Genomic DNA, 15,067 nt, shown 5'->3' on the forward strand with positions numbered 1-15,067 from the left:
AATATTGGACGGTTAAGATGTCGAGAGGCTAGAAACAAAGAACTACAGCTGTAAATCGTAAATTAAAGGGGGAAACTTAATGAGAATATATAGAGAAATTGACTGAAGGGTTGCTGACACATTATAAAATAATGATGCAGAGAAGGGGAGGTATGGGGAAGTCATGTTTTATGTATCTGTTTGTGATTTGTTTGTTTTTCCTATACCCTTGTTCCCTGTTTTTTTTTGTTTTGTAAAAATAATAAAAAATTATCATAAAAAAAAAAAATAGAGGCTCTGGCGGCGGAAGCACCAGCCGCAGAGGAAAGTGCCCACGCGTTAGAGGCTCTGGCGGCGAAGGCACCAGTGGCAGTGCCCGAGGCCCAATCGCTGGAGGCGCAGGCTGAGGAGTTACTAGCAGCAGCGGAAGGCCCAGGTGGTAGATGCTCTGGCGGCGGAGGCACCAGCGGCAGTGGCAAATGCCCAGGCATGCAGCCTGGGAGGCGGAGGAACCAGCGGCAGCGGTATAGCCACAGATGGAAGAAGCTCACTCTGCCAAGGCACCACCGGCAGCTGCAGAGGTCCAGGCGATGCAGCCTGGGCAGCGGCGGAACCAGCAAGAGCGGCAGAGGCCCAGGCAGTAGAGGCTAAGGTTGCCGAGGCACCAGTGGCCGTGACAGAGGGCCTGAAGGTAGAGGCTACGGCGGCGGAGGCACCAGCTGCAGTGGTAGAGGCCCTGGCGGTAAAGGCTCAGGCAGCAGAAAACCAGCGGCAGAGGCCAAGGCGGCAGAGGCCCAGGCAGTAGAGGCTCTGGCGGTGGAGGCAGCAGCGGCAGCGGCAAGGGCCCAGGCGGTAGAGGCTCAGACTGCGGAGGCAACAGCGGCACCGGCAGAACCTCAGGCGGTAGAGGCTCGGGCTGCGGAGGAACCAACGGCACCCAGAGGGCCAGGCAGTAGACGATCTGGCGGCAGAAGCACCAGCATCACAGGCAAGGGTCCAAGCGGTAGAGGTTCTGGCGGCGGAAGCACCAGCATCAGAGGCAAGGGTCCAAGCAGCAGAGGCTCTGGCGGCGAAAGCACGAGCGGCAGCGGCAAGGGCCCAGGCGGTAGAGGCTCTGGCGGCGGAAATGCCAGCGGCAGTGGCAGAGGCCCAGGCGGTAAGGGGTTAGGCTGTGGAGGGACCAGCGGTGCCGGAAGAGACCCAGGCAGTAGAGGCTCGGGCTGCGGAAGCACCAGCGGCAGGGGCAAGGGCCCAGGTGGTAGAGGCTCGGGCTGCGGAGGCACCAGCGGCAGCGGCTGGGGACCAAGTGGTATAGGTTCTGGAGGCATTGGCACCAGCAGCAGCGACAGAAACCCAGGTGGCAGAGGCTCTGGCGCCGGAGGCAGCAGCGGCAGAGGAAAGGGCCCAGGCGGTAGAGGCTATGGCGGCAGAAAACCAGAGGCAGAGGCAGATGCCCAATCGGTACAGGCTCAGGTGGGGGAGGTACCAGCGGCAGCGGCAGATGTCCAGGCGGAAGAGGCTCGGGCGGCAGACAACCAGCGGCAGCGGCAGACGTCTATGTGGAAGAGGCTCAGGAGGGGGAGATACCAACGGCAGCGGCAGAGGCCCAGGCGTAAGAGGCTGAGGTGGAGGAGGCACCAGCGGCAGCGGCAGAGACCCAGGCGGTATAGGCTTGGGCTGCGGAGGCACCAGCGGCAGTAGAGGCTCTGGCGGCGGAAGCACCAGCGACAGCGGCAAGGGACCAGGCAGTAGAGGCTCTGGTGGCGAAGGAAGCAGCGGCAGTGGCAGAGGCCCAGGCGGTAAAGGGTTAGGCTGTGGAGGCACCAGCGGTGCCGGAAGACACCCAGGCAGTAGAGGCTCGGGCTGCGGAGGCACCAGCGGCAGCGGCAAGGGCCCAGGCGGTAGAGGCTCTGGCGGCGGAGGCACCAGCGGCAGCGGGAAGGTACCAAGCGGTATAGGTTCTGGAGGCGGCGGCAGCAGCAGCGACAGAGACCCAGGTGGCAGAGGCTCTGGCGCCCCAGGCAGCAGCGGCAGAAGAAAGGACAAAGGCGGTAGCGGCTATGGTGGCAGAAAACCAGCGGCAGAGGCAGAGGCCCAATCGGTACAGGCTCAGGTGGGGGAGGTACCAGCGGCAGCGGCAGAGGTCCATGCGGAAGAGCCTCGGGCGGCAGACAACCAGCGGCAGCTGCAGAGGCCCAGGTGGTAGAGGCTCAGGTGGAGGAGGCACCAGCAGTAGTGGCAGATGCCCAGACAGTAGAGGCTCTGGCTGCAGAAGCACCAGCGGCAGCGGCAAGGGCCCAGGCGGTAGAGGCTCTGGCGGCGGATGCACCAGTGGCAGTGGCAGAGGCCGCCAGAGCCTTTACCGCCTGGCCCTTGGCCATTGCCTCTGGTGCCTCCGCAGCCCGAGCCTCTACCGCCTGGGCCTCTTCCACTGCCGCCGGTGCCTTCGCCTCCTTTACCGTTTGGACACTCTGATGCTGGTGCTTCCGCCGCAAGAGCCTCTACCGCTTGGACCCTTGCCTCTGATGCTGGTGCTTCCGCCGCCAGAGCCTCTACTGCCTGGGCCTCTGCCAGTGCCGCTGCTGCCTCCGCAGCCTGAGCCTCTACCGCCTGGGCCCTTAACGCTGCCGCTGGTGCTTCCGCCACCAGAGCCTCTACTGCCTGGGCCTCTGGGCTGCCGTTGGTGCCTCTGCAGCCCGAGCCTCTACCGCCTGGACCTCTGGCACTGCCGCTGGTGCCTCCGCATCCCAAGCCTCTACTGCCTGGGCCTCTGCCAGTGCGGTTGGTGTCTCCTCAGCCAGAGCCTCTACCACCTCGGCCTCTGGCACTGCCGCTGCTGCCTTCGACACCAGAGCCTCTACCACAGGGGCCCTTCTGCTGCCGCTGTTGCCTCCATCACCAGAGCCTCTGCCACCTGGGTCTCTGTCGCTGCTGCAGGTGCTTTCTCCACCTTAGCCTCTTCCTTTTGGACCTCTGCCGCTGCCGCTGGTGCCTCGCCCGCCTGAGCCTCTTCCGCCTTGGCCTCTGCTGCTGGTTTTCCGCCGCCTGAGCCTCTTCTGCCTGGGCCTCTGCCGCTGCCACTGGTTTTCTGCCCCCTGAGCCTTTACCGCCTGAGCCTCTGCTACTGCAGCTGGTGCCTCCGCCGCCAGAGCCTCTACCGCATGGGCCTCTGCCACTGCCGTTGCTTCCTTTGCTGCCAGAGCCTCTACTGCCTGGGCCCTTATTGCTGTCCCTGGTGCTTCCGCCGCCAGAGCCTCTACCGCCCTGGCCTCTGCCGCTGCCGCTGGTGCCTCCGCAGCCTGAGCCTCTACCGCCTGGGTCTCTGCCACTGCCCCTGCTTCCTTCGTTGCCAGAGCCTCTACCGCCTGGGCCCTTGCCGCTGTTGCTGGTGCCTCCGCCGCCAGAGCCTCTACCACCAGGGACCTTACGGGTGCCACTGGTGCTTCCGCCGCCAGACTCTACTGCCTGGGCCTCTGGGTTACCGTTGGTGCCTCCGCAACCCGAGCCTCTACCGCATGGGCCTCTGCCACTGCCTCTGCTTCCTTCGCCGCCAGAGCCTCTACCGCCTGGTCCCTTGCCGCTGCCACTGGTGCCTCCGCAGCCTGAGCCTCTACCGCCTGGGCCTCTGCCACTGCCGCTGGTGCATCCACCCCCAAGCCTCTACCGCCTGGGCCTCTGTCGGTTCCGCTGGTGCCTCCGCAGCCAGAGCCTCTACTGCATGGGCCTCTGCCACTGCCGCTGCTGCCTCCGCCGCCAGAGCCTCTACCGACTGGGCCTCTGCCGCTGCCACTGGTGCCTCCGCAACCCGAGCCTCTACCACATGGGCCTCTGCCACTGCCGCTGCTGCCTCTGGCGCCAGAGCCTCTATCGCCTGGCCCTTGCTGCCTCCGCTGGTGCTTCCGCCCCCAGAGCCTCTGCCACCTGGGCCTCTGCCGCTGCCACTGGTGCCTCGGCAGCCTGAGCCTCTACCACCTGGGCCTCTGCCACTGCCGCTGGTGCCTCCGCAGCCCGAGCCTCTACTGCCTGGGCCCCTGACGTTGGTGCCTTCACTTCCAGAGCCCCAACCGCAGTGGGCCTCTGCCACTGCCGCTGGTGCCTCCGCCGCCAGAGCGTCTACTGTCTGGGCCCTTGCCGCTGCTGCTGGTGCTTCCGCCGCCAGAGCCTCTACCGCCTGGGCCTCTGCCACTGCTGCTGGTGCTGGTGCCTCTGACACAAGAGCCTCTACCGCCTGGGCCTTTGCTGCTGCTGCTGTTGCCTCCATCTGTCGCTGTTGCAGGTGCCGCCGCCTGAGCCTGTAATGCCTGGGCCTAGGCTGGTCTTGCTGCATCCTCCGCCTCCCAGGCTCCATCGGCTGGGCCTCTGCCACTGGTGCCTCCTCCACATGAGCCTCTTCCGTTTGCACCTCTGCCGCTGCCGCTGGTGCCTCCCCCGTCTGTGCCTCTTCCGCCTTGGCCTCTGCCGCCTTGGCCCAGGCAGTAAAGGCTCTGGCGGCGGAAGCACCAGCATCAGAGGCAAGTGTCCAAGTGCTAGAGGCTCTGGAGGCGGAGGCACCAGCGGCAGTAGCAGAGGCCAAGGTGGTAGAGGCTCTGGCTGAGGAGGCAACAGCGGCACCGGCAGAGGAGGCACCAGCGGCACCGGCAGAGGCCCAGGCGGTAGAAGCTCAGGCTGCGGAGGCACCAGCGGCACTGGCAGAGGCCCAGGCGGCAGAGACTCTGGTTGCGGAAGCACCAACAGAAACAGCGGTCGAAGCTCGGGCTGCGGAGGCACCAGCGGCAGAGGCAGAGGCCCAGGCGGTAGAGGCTCAGGCGGCAGAGGAACCAGTGGCAGTGCCAGAGGTCCAGGTGGTAGAGGCTCGGGCTGCGGAGGTACCAGCGACATCGGCAGAGACCCAGGCAGTAGAGGCTCTGGCGGCGGCACCAGCGGCAGTGGCAGAGGCCGAGGTGGTAGAGGCTTGAGCTGCGGTAGCACCAGCGGCAGAGGCACGGGTCCAGGCGGTAGAGGCTCTAGCAGCAGAAATACCAGCGGCAGGAGCCCAGGCGGTAGAGGCTCAGGCTGCGGAGCCTCCAGCGGTACTAGCAGAGGCCCAGGCGGTAGAGGCTCTGGTGGCGGAAGCACCAGAGGAGGCAGCAAGGGCCCAGGCGGTAGAGGCTCCGGCGGCAGAGGCAGCAGCGGCAGTTGCACAGGCCCATGCGGTAGAGGCTCGGGCTGCGGATACACCAGCAGCACCGGCAGAGGCCTAGGCGGTAGAGGTTCTGGCGGCGGAGGCACCAGCAGCAGTGTCAGCGGCCCAGGCGGTAGAGGATCTGGCGGCCTAGGCACTAGCTGTAGACGTACATGCGATCCAGCCTGGGCGGCGGCAGAGGGCAAGGCAGTAGAGGCTCAGGCTGCCGCCTTCGCCGCTAGAGGTAGGTGCCGTGGGGGAAGAGGCTCTGGCTGCGGAGGCACCAGAGGCACCGACAGAGGCCCAGATGGTAGAGGCTCTGGCGGCGGAGGCACCCGCGGCTGTGGAAGAGGGACAGGCGGTAGAGGCTTGGGCTGCGAACGCATCAGCGGCAGCGGCAAAGGCCGAGGTAGTAGAGGCTCAGGCTGAGGAGGCACCAGCATCAGAGGCAAGGGTCCAAGCAGCAGAGGCTCTGGCGGCGAAAGCACGAGCGGCTGCGGCAAGGGCGCAGGTGGTAGAGGCTCTGGCGGCGGAAATACCAGCGGCAGCGGTAGAGGCTCAGGTGGTAGAGGCTCTGGCGGCGGAAGCACCAGCATCAGAGGCAAGAGTCCAAGCGTAGAGGCGGAGGCGGAGGCACCAGCGGCAGTGTAAGAGGACGAGGCACTAGAGGCTCGGTCTGCGGAGGCACCAGTGGCAGCGGCAGAGGCCCAGGAGGTAGAGGCTCTGGCGGCGGAGGCACCAACGGCAGTGGCAGAGGCCCAGGTGGTAGAGGCTCAGGCTGCGGAGGCACCAGGGGCAGCGACAAGGGCCCAGGCGGTAGAGGATCTGGCGGCCTAGGCACCAGCGGCAGTGGCCGAGGCTCAGGCGGTAGAGGCTAAGGCTCCGGAGGCACCAGCGGCACCGGCAGAGGCCCAGGGGGTAGAAGCTCGGGCTGCGGAGGCACCAGCGGCAGCGGCAGAGGCCCAGGCGGTAGAGCGTCTGGCTGCGAAGGCACCAGCGGCAGCGGCAAGGGCCCATGCGGTAGAGGCTCTGGCAGTGAAGGCACCAGCGGCTGAGGCCCAGGCAGTAGAGACTCAGGCTGCGGAAGCACCAGCTGTAGTGGCAAGGGCCCACGCCGTAGAGGCTCTGGCAGCGGAGGCAGCAGTGGCAGAGGCCCAGGCGGTAGAGGCTCTGGTGGCGGAACACCAGCATCAGAGGCAAGGGTCCACGCGGTAGAATCTCTGGCGGCGGAATCACCAGCATCAGAGGCAAGGGTCCAAGCGGTAGAGGCTCTGGCGGCGGAAGCACCAGGATCAGAGGCAGAGGCCCAGGCAGTAGAGGCTCAGGCTGCGGAAATGGAAGCACCAGCAGCAGTGGCAGAGGCCCAGGCAGTAGAGGCTCAGGCTGCGGAAATGGAAGCACCAGCAGCAGTGGCTGAGGCCCATGCCGTAGAGGCTCTGGCTGCGGAAGCACCAGCGGCAGCGGCAAGGGCCCAGGCGGTAGAGGCTCTGGCGGCGGAGGCACCAGTGGCAGTGGCAGAGGCCCAGGCGGTAGAGGCTCAGGCTGCGGAGGCAACAGCGGTACCGGCAGAAGCCCAGGCAGTAGAGGCTCGGGCTGTTGAGGCACCAACGGCAGTAGAGGCTCTGGCGGTGGAAGCACCAGCGACAGCGGCAAGGGACCAGGCGGTAGAGGCTCTGGTGGCAAAGGAAGCAGCGGCAGTGGCAGAGGCCCAGGTGGTAAAGGGTTAGGCTGTGGAGGCACCAGCGGTGCCGGAAGAGACCCAGGCGGTAGAGGCTCGGGCTGCGAAGGCACCAGTGGCAGCGGCTGGGGACCAAGCGGTATATGTTCTGGAGGCATTGGCACCAGCAGCAGCGACAGAAACCCAGGTGGCAGAGGCTCTGGCGCCGGAGGCAGCAGCGGCAGAGGAAAGGGCCCAGGCGGTAGAGGCTATGGCGGCAAAGGAAGCAGCGGCAGTGGCAGAGGCCCAGGCGGTAAAGGGTTAGGCTGTGGAGGCACCAGTGGTGCCGGAAGAGACCCAGGCAGTAGAGGCTCGGGCTGCGGAGGCACCAGCGGCAGTGGCAAGGGCCCAGGCGGTACAGGCTCGGGCTGCGGAGGCACCAGCGGCAGCGGCTGGGGACCAAGCGGTATAGGTTCTGGAGGCATTGGCAGCAGCATCAGCGACAGAAACCCAGGTGGCAGAGGCTCTGGCGCCGGAGGCAGCAGCGGCAGAGGAAAGGGCCCAGGTTGTAGAGGCTATGGCGGCAGAAAACCAGAGGCAGAGGCAGAGGCCCAATCGGTACAGGCTCAGGTGGGGGAGGTACCAGCGGCAGCGGCAGAGGTCCAGCGGAAGAGGCTCGGGCAGCAGAACACCAGCGGCAGCGGCAGACGTCTATGTGGAAGAGGCTCAGGAAGGGGAGACACCAACGGCAGCGGCAGAGGTCCAGGCGGAAGAGGCTCAGGTGGAGGAAGCACCAGCGGCAGCGGCAGAGTCCCAGGTCGTAGAGGCTCAGGTGGTGGAAAACCAGCGGCAGCGGCAGATGTCTATGTGGAAGAGGCTCAGGAGGGGGAGACACCAACGGCAGCGGCAGAGGTCCAGGTGGAAGAGGCTCAGGCTGTGGAAGCACCAGCGGCAGCGGCAAGGGCCCAGGCGGTAGAGGCTCTGGCGGCGGAGGCACCAGTGGCAGTCGCAGAGGCCCAGGCGGTGGAGGCTAAGGCTGCGGAGGCACCAGCGGCAGTAGAGGCTCTGGCGGCGGAAGCACCAGCGGCAGCGGCAAGGGACCAGGCGGTAGAGGCTCTGGCGGCGAAGGAAGCAGCGGCAGTGGCAGAGGACCAGGCGGTAAACGGTTAGGCTGTGGAGGCACCAGCGGTGCCGGAAGACACCCAGGCAGTAGAGGCTTGGGCTGCGGAGGCACCAGCGGCAGTGGCAAGGGCCCAGGCGGTAGAGGCTCGGGCTGCGGAGGCACCAGCGGCAGCGGGAAGGGGCCAAGCGGTATAGGTTCTGGAGGCGGCGGCAGCAGCAGCAGCGACAGAGACCCAGGTAGCAGAGGCTCTGGCGGTGGAGGCACCAGCGGCAGCGGCAAGGGCCCAGGCGGTAGAGGCTCTGGCAGTGGGGGCACCAGCGGCACCGGCAGAGGCCCAGGCGGAAGAGGCTGAGGCGGGGGAGGAAGCAGCGGTAGAGGTGCAGACAGAAGCGGCTCAGGTGGAGGAAGCACCAGCGGCAGAGACACTCTGGCGGCAGAGGCGGCAGCGGTAGAGGCCAAGGGGGAAGAGGCTCAGGCGGGGGAGGAACCACCGGCAGCGGCAGAGGTCCAGATGGAAGGCTCGGGCTCCCGAGGAACCAGCAGCAGCGGCAGAGACCCAGGTGGTAGATGTTCTGGCGGTGGAGGAACCAGCGGCAGCGGTAGAGCCACAGGTGGAAGAAGCTCACACTGCCAAGGCATCACTGGCAGCTGCAGAGGTCCAGGCGATGCAGCCTGCACAGCGGCGGGACCAGCAAGAGCAGCAGAGGCCCAGGTGGCAGAGGCTTGGGCTGCAGAGGCACCAGTGGCAGTCGCAGAGGCCCAGGCGGTAGAGACTCTGGCGGATGTAGCACCAGCGGCAGCGGCAGATGCCAGGGCAGTAGAGGCTCAGGATGTGTATGAACCAGCGGCAAAGGACTAAGTGGTAGAGGCTCTGGCGGCGAAGGCACCAGCGGCACCGGCAGAAGCCCAGGCGGTAGAGGCTCGGGCTGCGGAGGCACCAGCGACAGAGGCCGTAGCAGTAGAGGCTCTGGCGGCGGCAGCGGCAAGGGCCCACGCGGTAGAGGCTCAGGCTGCGGAGGCACCAGCGGCACTGACAGAGGCCCAGGCGGTAGAGGCTCGTACTGCGGAAGCACCAGCGGCACCGGCAAAGGCCCAGACGGTAGAGGTTCTGGTGGCGGATGCACGAGCGGCAATGCCACAGGTCCAGGAGGTAGAGGCTCGGGCTGCGGAGCCACCAGCGGCACTGGCACAGGGCTAGGCGATAGAGACCTGGGCTGCGGAGGCACCAGCGGCAGCGGCAGAGTCCCAGGCGGTAGAGGCTCGGGCTGTGGAGGCACCAGTGGCAGCGGCAAGGGACCAGGCGGTAGAGGCTCTGGCGGCGAAGGAAGCAGAGGCAGTGGAAGAGGCCCATGCGGTAGAGGCTCGGGCTGCGGAGGCACCAATAATAACCCAGAGGCCCAGGCAGTAGAGAGTCTGGCAGCGGAAGCACCAGTGGCACCCGTAAGGTCCCTGGTGGTAGAGGCACTGGCGGCGGAGGCACCAGCGACAGCGGCAAGGGCCCAGGTGGTAGAGGCTCTGGCAGCGAAGGAAGCAGGGGCAGTGGCAGATACCCCGGCGGTAGAGGCTCAGGCTGCGGAGGCACCAGCGGCAGCGGCATTGGCCCAGGCGGTAGAGGCTCTGGCGGCGTAAGCACTAGTAGCAGCGGTAAGGGCCCGGGCAGTAGAGGCTCTGGCGGCGGAAGCACCAGCGGCAGTGGCCGAGGCCCAGGCAGTAGAGGTTCAGGCTGCGGAAGCACCAGCGGCACCGGCAAAGGCCCAGACGGTAGAGGTTCTGGTGGCGGATGCACGAGCGGCAGTGCCAGAGGCCCAGGCGGTAGAGGCTCAGGCTGTAGAGGCACCAGCGGCAACGACAGAGGTCCAGGAGGTAGAGGCTCGGGCTGCGGAGCCACCAGCGGCACTGGCACAGGCCTAGGCGATAGAGACCTGGGCTGCGGAGGCACCAGCAGCAGCGGCAGAGTCACCGGCCGTAGAGGCTCGGGCTGCGGAAGCACCAGTGGCAGCGGGCAGGGACCAGGCGGTAGAGGCTCTGGCGACGAAGCAAGCAGAGGCTGTGGCAGAGGCCCATGCGGTAGAGGCTCTGGAGCGGAGGCACCAGGGGCAGTGGAAGAGGCCCAGGCAGTAGAGGCTAAGGCTCCGGAGGCACCAGGGGCAGTGCCAGAGGCCCAGGCGGTAGAGACCTGGGCTGCGGAGGCACCAGCGGCAGCGGCAGAGTCCCAGGCGGTAGAGGCTCAGGCTGCGGAGGCACCAGTGGCAGCGGCAAGGGACCAGGCGGTAGAGGCTCTGGCGGCGAAGGAAGCAGAGGCAGTGGCAGAGGCCCATGCGGTAGAGGCTCGGGTTGCGGAGGCACCAACGGTAACCCAGAGGCCCAGGCAGTAGAGTCTGGCGGCGGAAGCACCAGTGGCACCCGTAAGGTCCCTGGTGGTTGAGGCTCTGGCGGCGGAGGCACCCGCAACAGCGGCAAGGGCCCAGGCGGTAGAGGCTCTGGCAGCGAAGGAAGCAGGGGCAGTGGCAGAGACCCAGGCGGTAGAGGCTCAGGCTGCGGAGGCACCAGCGGCAGCGGCAGAGGCCAGGGCGGTAGAGGCTCGGGCTGCGGAGGCACCAACGGCACCCAGAGGCCCAGGCAGTAGAGGCTCTGGCGGCGGAAGCACAAGCGGCAGCGGCAAGGGCCCAGGCGTTAGAGGCTCTGGTGGCGGAGGCATCAGCGGGCGTGGCAGAGGCCCTGAAGGTAGAGGCTCTGGCGGCGGAGGCACCAGCTGCAGTAGCAGAGGCTCAGGCGGTAAAGGCTCAGGGGGCAGAAAACCAGTGGCAGCGGCAGAGGCCCAGGCAGAAGAGGCTCAGGCAGCGGAAAACCAGCAGCAGAGGCCAAGGCGGAAGAGGCTCAGGCGGGCGAGGCACCAGCGGCAGCGGCAGAGGTCCAAAAGGAAGAGGCTAAGGTGGAGAAAGCACCTGCAGCAGCGACAGAGACCCAGGTGGCAGAGGCTCTGGTGATGGAGGCACCAGCGACAGCGACAAAGGCCCAGGCGGTAGAGGCTGTGGTTGCGAAGGCAGCAGGGCAGTGCCAGAGGCCGAGGTGGTAGAGGCTCCGGCTGAGGAGACACCAGCCGCACCGGCAGAGGCCCAGGCAGTAGAGGCTTGGGATGCGGAGGCACCAGCGGCAGTGCCAGAGGTCCAGGCGGTAGAGGCTCGGGCTGCGGAGGCACCAACAGCAGCCCAGAGGCCCAGGCAGCAGAGGCTCTGGCGGCGGAAGCACCAGCGGCAGCGTTAAGGGCCCAGGCGGTAGAGGCTCAGGCTGTGGAGGCAGCAGCGGCACTGGCAGAGGCCCAGGCAGTAGAGGCTCTGGCGGCGGAAGCACCAGCATCAGAGGCAAGGGTCCAAGCGGTAGAGGCTCTTGCGGCGGAAGCACCAGCATCAGAGGGAAGTGTCCAAGCGTTAAAGTCTCTGGAGGCGAAGGCACCAGCGGCAGTGGAAGAGGCCCAGGCGGTAGAGGCTCGGGCTGCGGAGGCACCAGAGGCACTGGCCGACGCCCAGGCGGTAAAGGCTCTGGCGGCAGAGGCACCAGCGGCACCTGCAGAGGCCCACGCGGTAGAGGCTCTGGCGGCGTAAGCACCAGCGGTACGGGCCCAGGCGGTAGAGGCTCGGGCTGCGGAGGCACCAGCGGCAGCGGAAAGGGACCAAGCGTTATAGGTCCTGGAGGCGGCGGCGGCAGCAGCAGCGACAAAGACCCAGGTGGCAGAGGCTCTGGCGCCGGAGGCAGCAGCGGCAGAGGAAAGGGCCCAGGCGGTAGAGGCTATGGCGGCAGAAAACCAGCGGCAGAGGCAGAGGCCCAATCGGTACAGGCTCAGGTGGGGGAGGTAGCAGCGGCAGCGGCAGAGGTCCTTGCGGAAGAGGCTCGGGCGGCAGACAACCAGCGGCAGCGGCAGAGGCCCAGGCGGAAGAGGCTCAGGTGGAGGAGGCACCAGTGGCAGCGGCAGAGGTCCAGGTGGAAGAGGCTCAGGTGGAGGAGGCACCAGCAGTAGCGGCAGATGCCCAGACAGTAGAGGCTCTGGCGGCGGAGGCACCAAGGGGTAACAGCAAAGGTCCAGGCGGTAGAGTCTCTGGTGGCGGCGGCACCAGCGGCAGCGGCAGAGGTCCAGGTGGAAGAGGCTCAGGTGGAGGAGGCACCAGCAGTAGCGGCAGATGCCCAGACAGTAGAGGCTCTGGCGGCGGAGGAACCAAGCGGTAACAGCAAAGGTCCAGGCGGTAGAGTCTCTGGTGGCGGAGGCACCAGTGGCAGAGTCCCACACCCGAGAGGCTCAGGTGGCAGTGGCAGCAGCGGTGGAAGCACCAGTGATAGCGGCAGAGGACCAGGCCATTGAAGCTCTGATGCCGGAGGCACCAGCAGCATGTACAGAGACCCAGGTAGCAGAGGCTCTGGCGGTGGAGGCACCAGCGGCAGCGGCAAGGGCCCAGGCGGTAGAGGCTCTGACGGCAGGGGCACCAGCGGCACCGGCAGAGGCCCAGGCGGAAGAGGCTGAGGCGGGGGAGGAAGCAGCGGTAGAGGTCCAGACAGAAGCGGCTCAGGTGGAGGAAGCACCAGCGGCAGAGACACTCTGGCGGCAGAGGCGGCAGCGGTAGAGGCCAAGGGGGAAGAGGCTCAGGCGGGGGAGGAACCAGCGGCAGAGGTCCAGACGGAAGGCTCGGGCTCCCGAGGAACCAGCAGCAGCGGCAGAAACCCAGGTGGTAGATGTTCTGGCGGTGGAGGAACCAGCGGCAGCGGTAGAGCCACAGGTGGAAGAAGCTCACTCTGCCAAGGCACCACTGACAGCTGCAGAGGTCCAGGCGATGCAGCCTGCACAGCGGCGGGACCAGCAAGAGCAGCAGAGGCCCAGGCGGAGGCACCAGCGGCAGCGGCAGAAGCCAGGGCGGTAGAGGCTCTGGCGGCGGAAGCACCAGCGACAGCAACAAGGGCCCAGGCAGTAGAGGCTCTGGCAGCAAAGGAAGCAACGGCAGTGGCAGAGGCCCATGCGGTAGAGGCTCGGGCTGCGGAGGCACCAGCGGCACCGGCATTGGCCCAGGTGGTAGAGGCTCTGGCGGCGTAAGCAGTAGTGGCAGCGGTAAGGGCCCGGGCAGTAGAGGCTCTGGCGGCGGAAGCACCAGCGGCAGTGGCCGAGGCCCAGGCAGTAGAGGTTCGGGCTGCGGAAGCACCAGCGGCACCGGCAAAGGCCCAGACAGTAGAGGTTCTGGTGGCGGATGCACGAGCGGCAGTGCCAGAGGCCCAGGCAGTAGAGACTCGGGCTGCAGAGGCACCAGCGGCAGTGGCCGAGTCCCAGGCAGTAGAGGCTAAGGCTCCGGAGGCACCAGCGGCAGTGGCCAAGGCCCAGGCAGTAGAGGCTAAAGCTCCGGAGGCACCAGGGGCAGTGCCAGAGGCCCAGGCGGTAGAGGCTCCAGCGGCAGTGCCAGAGGCCCAGGTGGTAGAGGCTGGGGCTGCGGAGGTACCAGTGGCAGTGGCAGAGACCCAGGCAGTAGAGCTTCTGGTGACGGAGGCAACAGTGACAATGGCAGAGGCCGAGGTGGTAGAGGCTCTGGGGGCGGTAGCACCAGCGGCAGAGGCAAGGGTCCAGGCGGTAGAGGCTCTGGCGGCGAAGGCACCAGCGTCAGCGTCAGAGGCCAGGGCAGTAGAGGCTCAGGATGTGTATGCACCAGTGGCAAAGGACTAAGTGGTAGAGGCTCTGGCGGCGAAGGCACCAGCGGCACCGGCAGAAGCCCATGCGGTAGAGGCTCGGGCTGTGGAGGCACCAGCGGCAGAGGCGGAAGCAGTAGAGGCTCTGGCGGCGGCAGCGGCAAGGGCCCACGCGGTACAGGCTCAGGCTACGGAGGCACCAGCGGCACTGACAGAGGCCCAGGTGGTAGAGGCTCGGGCTGCGGAAGCACCAGCGGCACCGGCAAAGGCCCAGGCAGTAGAGCTTCTGGTGACGGAGGCAACAGTGACACTGGCAAAGGCCGAGGTGATAGAGGCTCTGGCGGCGGTAGCACCAGCGACAGAGGCAATGGTCCAGGCGATAGAGGCTCTGGCGGCGGGGGCACCAGCGGCACCGGCAGAGGCCCAGGCGGGGGAGGAAGCAGCGGCAGAGGTCCAGACAGAAGGGGCTCAGGTGGAGGAAGCACCAGCGGCTGAGACACTCTGGCGGCAGAGGCGGCAGCGGTAGAGGCCAAGGCGGAAGAGGCTCAGGCGGGGGAGGAACCAGCGGCAGCGGCAGAGGTCCAGACGGAAGGCTCGGGCTCCCGAGGAACCAGCGGCAGAGGCAATGGTCCAGGCGGTAGAGGCTCTGGCGGCGAAGGCACCAGCGTCAGCGCCAGAGGCCAGGGCAGAAGAGGCTCAGGATGTGTATGCACCAGCGGCAAAGGACTAAGTGGTAGAGGCTCTGGCGGCAAAGGCACCAGCGGCACCGGCAGAAGCCCAGGCGGTAGAGGCTCGGGCTGTGAAGGCACCAGCGGCACCGGCAGAAGCCCAGGCGGTAGAGGCTCGGGCTGCAGAGGCACCAGCGGCAGAGGCCGAAGCAGTAGAGGCTCTGGCGGTGGCAGCGGCAAGGGCCCACGCGGTAGAGGCTCAGGCTACGGAGGCACCAGCGGCACTGACAGAGGCCCAGGCGGTAGAGGCTCGGGCTGCGGAAGTACCAGCGGCACCGGCAAAGGCCCAGACAGTAGAGGTTCTGGTGGCGGATGCACGAGCGGCAGTGCCAGAGGCCCAGGCGGTAGAGGCTCAGGCTGTAGAGGCACCAGCAGCAACGACAGAGGTCCAGGAGGTAGAGGCTCGGGCTGCGGAGCCACCAGCGGCATTGGCACAGGCCTAGGCGATAGAGACCTGGGCTGCGGAGGCACCAGCAGCAGCGGCAGAGTCCCAGGCGGTAGAGGCTCGGGCTGCGGAGGCACCAGTGGCAGCGGCAGGGGACCAGGCGGTAGAGGCTCTGGCGGCGAAGGAAGCAGAGGCAGTGGCAGAGGCCCATGCGGTAGAGGCTCGGGCTGCGGAGGCACCAGTGACAGCGGCAGAGGCCAAGTGGTAGAGACTCTGGTGGCGGATGCACGAGTGGCAGTGCCAGAGGACCAGGCGGTAGAGGCTCAGGCTGTAGAGACACCAGCGGCAACGACAGAGGTGCAGGAGGTAGAGGCTC

The sequence above is a fragment of the Podarcis gaigeae genome (genome assembly GCF_964106915.1).
Source record: "Podarcis gaigeae genome assembly, chromosome: 18".
Classification (NCBI taxonomy): Eukaryota; Metazoa; Chordata; class Lepidosauria; order Squamata; family Lacertidae; genus Podarcis; species Podarcis gaigeae.